The sequence below is a fragment of the Poecilia formosa genome, unplaced genomic scaffold, assembly GCF_000485575.1.
Source record: "Poecilia formosa unplaced genomic scaffold, Poecilia_formosa-5.1.2 Scaffold13, whole genome shotgun sequence".
NCBI lineage: Eukaryota > Metazoa > Chordata > Actinopteri > Cyprinodontiformes > Poeciliidae > Poecilia > Poecilia formosa.
This window is the reverse complement of record NW_006799952.1, coordinates 3,428,302-3,434,301: the sequence shown is the minus strand read 5'-3', so window position 1 is coordinate 3,434,301 and position 6,000 is coordinate 3,428,302. Positions and strand designations below refer to the sequence as shown.

Below are 6,000 nucleotides of genomic sequence, written 5' to 3'. Positions count from 1 at the left end.
TACAAGCAAGCTACTGGTTATTTTACTATCATTAATTAAAGACATTAAAAACACATAAAAGAAAAACAAATTCCTGATAACAACTGCTGTGCAGCTTCTAGGTCTCTACTTAATTGGCTTATTAGATGCCAATGCAAGTTCATTTGTGCAGCACATTTCAGCAACAAGGCAGTTCAAAGTGTTTTGCATGACAAAAACTTGGCACAGTAAACAAACAATTAAAAACATAACATTACAGTGGCAAAATTAAGAGAAGTAAATTAAAGTTTCAATTCATACTAGAATTGATCTACGTCCACTTATAATTATTATTCAGTGGTTTTTAGCCATGATTTAAGGAAACTGGGTGTCTCAGGACACACTTTAACCAGTAATAGTTGGGGCCACTTTTCTTTGCTTCTCTTACTTTAGAAGTTAGAAGCCAAACATTTCATTTCCTGTCTCTTAGTATGACGTAATTACCACAGCCCAGCTGGGTGTTATTGCGGACAAGCCCATCCATTTATGACTGCAGTGTAAATGGATGTTGATCATGATATAAATGTCTTTTTGTCTATGACTTTTAGATTCTATAAACCAACACAGCTTTTTTTTTTCCCTAATGCAATTTTGTGTAAAGAATAATTTTATGTAATTTTGGTGTCTGCAGTGATACAATGTTAAAGATTCCCAGTGTAATGCTAAGTCATTCAGTTATCTACCTCCATTCATCTAGAGGTATGCTTCAGGTGTTTCAATTATTATATGTTTCAATTTGTATTTGAGACTTAAGTTCCATCATATTTTATTATGCTTCCCATTGACATCAGTGTGTGAATGTATGTGTATGGGCGAATGACTGAATGTGGTTTGAAGCACTTTTGGGTGCTTTGGACTTGATAAAATACCATAGTAGTACAGGTCATCCATGCTTATGTTTAAATTTGTATTTGAGACTTTAGTTCCATCATGTTTTATTAAAATGTTCCCCATTGACAGTCTTATATTATTCTGTACAAGATGTTACATTGGGATAATTTTGTGTGTGTGTGCATGTGTATGTGAATCACAAATGTCTGTATGTGTAGGGGTGCGGGTGTGTGTGTCTGCAGATGAAACACACTAATGAGCAGAGGCTATGATATGATCAGAGAAATGCCAGTCTCAAGAGCAGATGTTGCCCAACCTCCCATCTCTGCTCTGTGCTGATCATATTAAGCAGACAAGAGGTTTCTGCATATGTCTCTATCTTTCCATTCCCATTCTTGCTTATGTGTGATGAGAGAGAGAGAGCAGTGGGAAGCAGTAGAGATGAAAAATCCTTCCTAGACTTATGGGAGGCCAGGGAAAAGTGTGTACAATGCAAAAAGATGAAATCCAACTGGGATGGGATATCTTCATATGAAGCCAAAACATGACTGTTTTCTTCTCTTCCTACAATAGACGTATTCTGCTCTTAGAGTAATTTAATCTTAAGAATATAAGTTTTTTGTGCTTTTATAAACAGAGTCTTTTATAAACACATAGTCTTTAAATGTGCACAATTATGTTCAAGACAACAGTTGTCGATTTGCTCAAAGAAGTACATCCATCCATCCATTTTCTTTACACTCTTGTCCCTTAGTGGGGTCGGGAGGGGTGCTGGTGCCCATCTCCAGCTAACGTTCCGGGCAAGAGGCAGGGTACACCCTGGACAGGTCGCCAGTATGTCACAGGCCAACACAGAGACAGACAGGATACACAACCATGCACACACACATTCACACCTAGTGACAATTTGGAGAGGCCAATTAACCTGACAGCCATGTTTTTGGACTGTAGGAGGAAACCAGAGTAACCGGAGAAAAAACTCATGCATGCACAGGGAGAACATGCAAACTCCATGCAGAAAGACCAGGGCCAGGAATCAAACCCAGAACCTTCTTGCTGCAAGCCAACAGCTCTACTAACCGCGCCACTGTGCAGCCTCAAAAAAGTACATTATTAGTGAAAACATTATCAAAGATATATTTATTGTTTATCTACATGTGTAGTGACTACCTTATGCGTACATCCAAAAAAGTCTTTCATGTATAGCAAGGATATACTGTCACTTTAAAAAAAAGTAGTTTAATTTCAATGTGCAATGCAGTCAATGCAAAGAAATTCAAACCCTGTTGGTCCACAGTTATGACTGCAGGTGTACTGATCAGAGAATTTGTAGATAATTTCATAGTAATTATCTATGTCCTTCTACAGAGCGAGTTGAACTCTTCAAAAGGAACAGAGGAACTTTGCTGTAATACTGTTGTCTTCCTTTTATTTGCTAAAGTCTAATTTAAGGTGTGGCCAGCTGGGTTAAAACCAACATTCCTACATTGAAAATAAATTTATAACTAGAAGCTTCTTGCACCTTTTTTTTCCCCCTCTAACTTCATCTTCACCACCTTTAGGTATGTAATTATTTAACTTTTAAAGTTTTTGTCAGTTCAACCCAGTAGACTTTATTTGGTTCCTGATTGGTAAATATCAGACTTTTATAGGTGCAGTGCACCAAAGAGCAAGAGGGAGGAAGTGAGCAGCGTATACAAGCATGATTGACAATGCTAACGTGTTTCTCCTTACTCTGATTGGTTGTTACTGACTGGGAAGCAGTGCACTTCTGCAGATGGCAGTAGGACCACATAATCTCTTTTCACAGATTATCTATCACATATTGTTAGAACATAGCGACAGTTTAAACAAATATTAAAACATATATTTCTTTATAAAAGTTACCTACTGCAACTGTAGAAAAAGTTGCGATATAGCAGTGGCTCATATTTTGTTTTCCTGTTCCGTCTTTTGACTTTTGATTGTGCTTTTATTTTTGTTACACGTACTGCTTTTCAAATAGTTTGCTGGTTTGTTTGGATATATTCTGCTCGAACAATTACCGCTGTAAAATGTTGCCTGCTTACCTCTCCACCCCCAAGACAGTTCAAAGTGCAGGCATCACAGATGTTTAAGCAGCAGGAAAATACAATTGCATATTTCAATAAAATATACAAATATGTAATATAAAGCATATTCTAAACCCGATTTACCCAGCTGCCTGGTGTTATAGAATGGACTAAGCAGTGATAGTAAAATAAATAGTAAATCATTGTGTCTTTAGGTGGCGTAATCCCCAGCATGTCACTGAATAAGAATTTCGGTTCCCTGGGTATAAAACTGTTTTCTGGGACTTTCCATCTATATTATCATCTGGAAGAGCTTTCTTGTGTATTTTTTCCCACAGTTAGTGTTTGCCTGAAAGGCTTTATGTAACCTCATTCACTTTGTTGTTTATGTGCCAGTTAAATGCACTAACTAAAAGGAAACAAGAAAAAAAAAAAAACAGCTAATGGATTTTGCCGAGGATCCATCAGCTTTTAAATTGTTAGCAACATTGCATAATGGCAAAATGACCAAATCATTTCTTTGGTCCTTTTATGTTCCACATGTTTATGTCAGTGAGTTGTTATCAAAATGACCCTTTCCTTTTCCATTAATTTGTTGTTTTCTGCTAATGCTAAATCTGGTTATTCATATTTAGCTATGAACATTATTATTATTATTATTATTATTATTATTATTATTATTATTATTATTATTATTTTATTTTATTTTAAATATGATAAGGTGTTATACTTTCCAAAATGGCATGGATATGAAAGCAACTCATGCATGCATCCACTTTGTACATACACTTGAGAGTAAAAAGACAGTGAGTTCGATGTAAAATAGCAGTAGACTATTCCCATCAGATAGTCTGGTGCCCTTAGAGAGAATGTGCAGCAGCAGGGTATTCCCCTGGGTTCCAACAACTGCAGAAGCTCAACTCCTCCTCTGTGGCTTAACCTCTTTCTTTTTAAATTATATCACCCATCTCTCTTTGAATCAATGCTCTCTTTACATATTTCCTATTGCTCTGCTCCTACAGTGCAATATAAATAAAATGTGTATGACCGCTATTAGGTTTGTAATACATCATTCTCAGGCAAGATTTAAAATCTTTGCTCACCTTTCTGTTTTGTAAGATGAGTTTTCAGTGGTTGTTTTTATAAGCCCCATAACCAATGCCTCGCATTTTCATCTTTCTTAACTTACTCTTTATTGATAACTGTGATTACGACTTTGTGGGGACGTTTTCACTCTTTCTTTTATTTCCTTCTTTTTTAAATTTTCCACACTGAATCCTGAAGGATTCAGGAATAATGACATTCTGGATTGGACAATCTGGAATCGGGAACGGAAAGATATGAGTGTGGGTGTAATGATCTTTCAGACCTTTGTGAGCATCGCTTTGTTGTCTAGGAGTGGGGTGGGCTGCTTCGAATTGGCCATTGATTTTAGGCGTGCAGAGACTTGGCACACACACAAACACACACGCACGCACACACAAACACAGGGAGCCTGAGACGCTCGGTGAGGTTTAGCAGAGCTTGTCTCATCTTCCCTGTCTATCCTTTAAGCTGTGAACTGCTTTCTCACTAAATGCATGGTGGGCTGCTGGGCTGCCCTGGCAGCATGACAATAAGACTTGCAAGAGTCTTGCAGCAATATCTCTCTGTGGGGTTTTTACCTCTCCAATACTTCCACTCAGGCAAACTTTGGTTTCTGCATTCTGTGGTTACAGCCTAATGGTCTCACAAAACATAACTGTGGACAGTGCAATGATGCTATCAACTACACACCGTTCTTGATTCATGCACGGTTTGCGTACCTTTTATGTTCAGCCTGAATGAAAATTCGTCTTGGCGATGTTTTCTGTGAATGTTATTCAAGATTATTCTCAGGTTGATCCCGTTATTATTTCAGATGTATTCATCCCTATGATACCTGTTTCCACACTTTGCTTTTAAACATCTCTGTCTCTCAACTGCCACAAGCCAAATGGCCAGTGTCCATGTACAATTCCAGCTTTATAAAGCAGAAAAATGGAAGACATTTTTTGAAAGAGTGGACTCATTATTGCGTAGACCTTCACAAAAATTGAAAGAGAATTTAATGAGCAATTAGATCAAACATGCTTCAGAAGCTGTTATGCACTCCCATTAAGTAAAACACCGGAGTGTTGAATTTATTTTCAGCTGATGTCTAATCAATTGGTCCAAGCAGCAACTAGCAGTTGCTCTGTAATGAGGTAAAGGTTTACCCTAGTTTAGAGAGATTGATTTGGGTGTTTTCACCAGTCTGGACACTGAGAAGTTTTGAGAGTCTGCTCTCCATTTTTATATGTTTGCATGTTTAGAGATGTTGATACAGGAATAGAGAAAAATGGAGGGAAATTTAGTTTTTCTTTTTTTTTTTTTTTTTCTTCTTCCCACACCTAATCTCCCCCTCCTCCATATACCCCGGAGGGGAAAGGAGCCTCGTCAAGGCTCTGTCATGAATTTTTAACAAGCCAGTCAGCCTGCCCTCTTGAGGAGTGTATATATTCTTGCAGATTTGCATGTGCATTTTCATACACTGTCACTGAGAGGAAAGGGGAATTTTATAAACATTATCTCCCAATGTTTTCTGTTATTGTCATACAAAGTCTGCAAACATTATGTATGAAGTGCTAAATGGCTATAGACAACTTTTTTTTTATTTATGCTCAACTAAACAGCAGCGTGTCAATGTTTCTGACTGCACTGGTGGCATTTTTAATTCATTACCTACTTATTTTTAAATATATATATATATATATATATATATATATATATATATATATATATATATATATATATTATAATCACACAGGACTTCCTTTGATTTCTTAACATAATATTTTGCTCAAGTCCTTAAAGCATGTAATGCTACACATCACATACAGATGTATCATCAAGCATACAATCTTGAGGGTTATATGAAATTCTTCAAAACTTTTTATATAGCTCTTCTGTCACATGTACACAACCAGATGAAACTACTGAAATGATCTAAGCAGTATTACGTCTGTTAAATTTCAAGTATTTAACAGACAACAGAAGATGGTCATTGAAACTAAAGTACTGAGAACATAAAGTCATGCAT

At 36.7% G+C, this 6,000-nt stretch overlaps 1 protein-coding gene across 4 annotated transcripts in view; it reads left to right on the top strand.

The window, feature by feature from the left end:
* Positions 1-6,000, top strand: part of LOC103133825 (voltage-dependent calcium channel subunit alpha-2/delta-1) — an 81,710-nt gene that overhangs the window by 17,150 nt on the left and 58,560 nt on the right. The window lies entirely within an intron of this gene.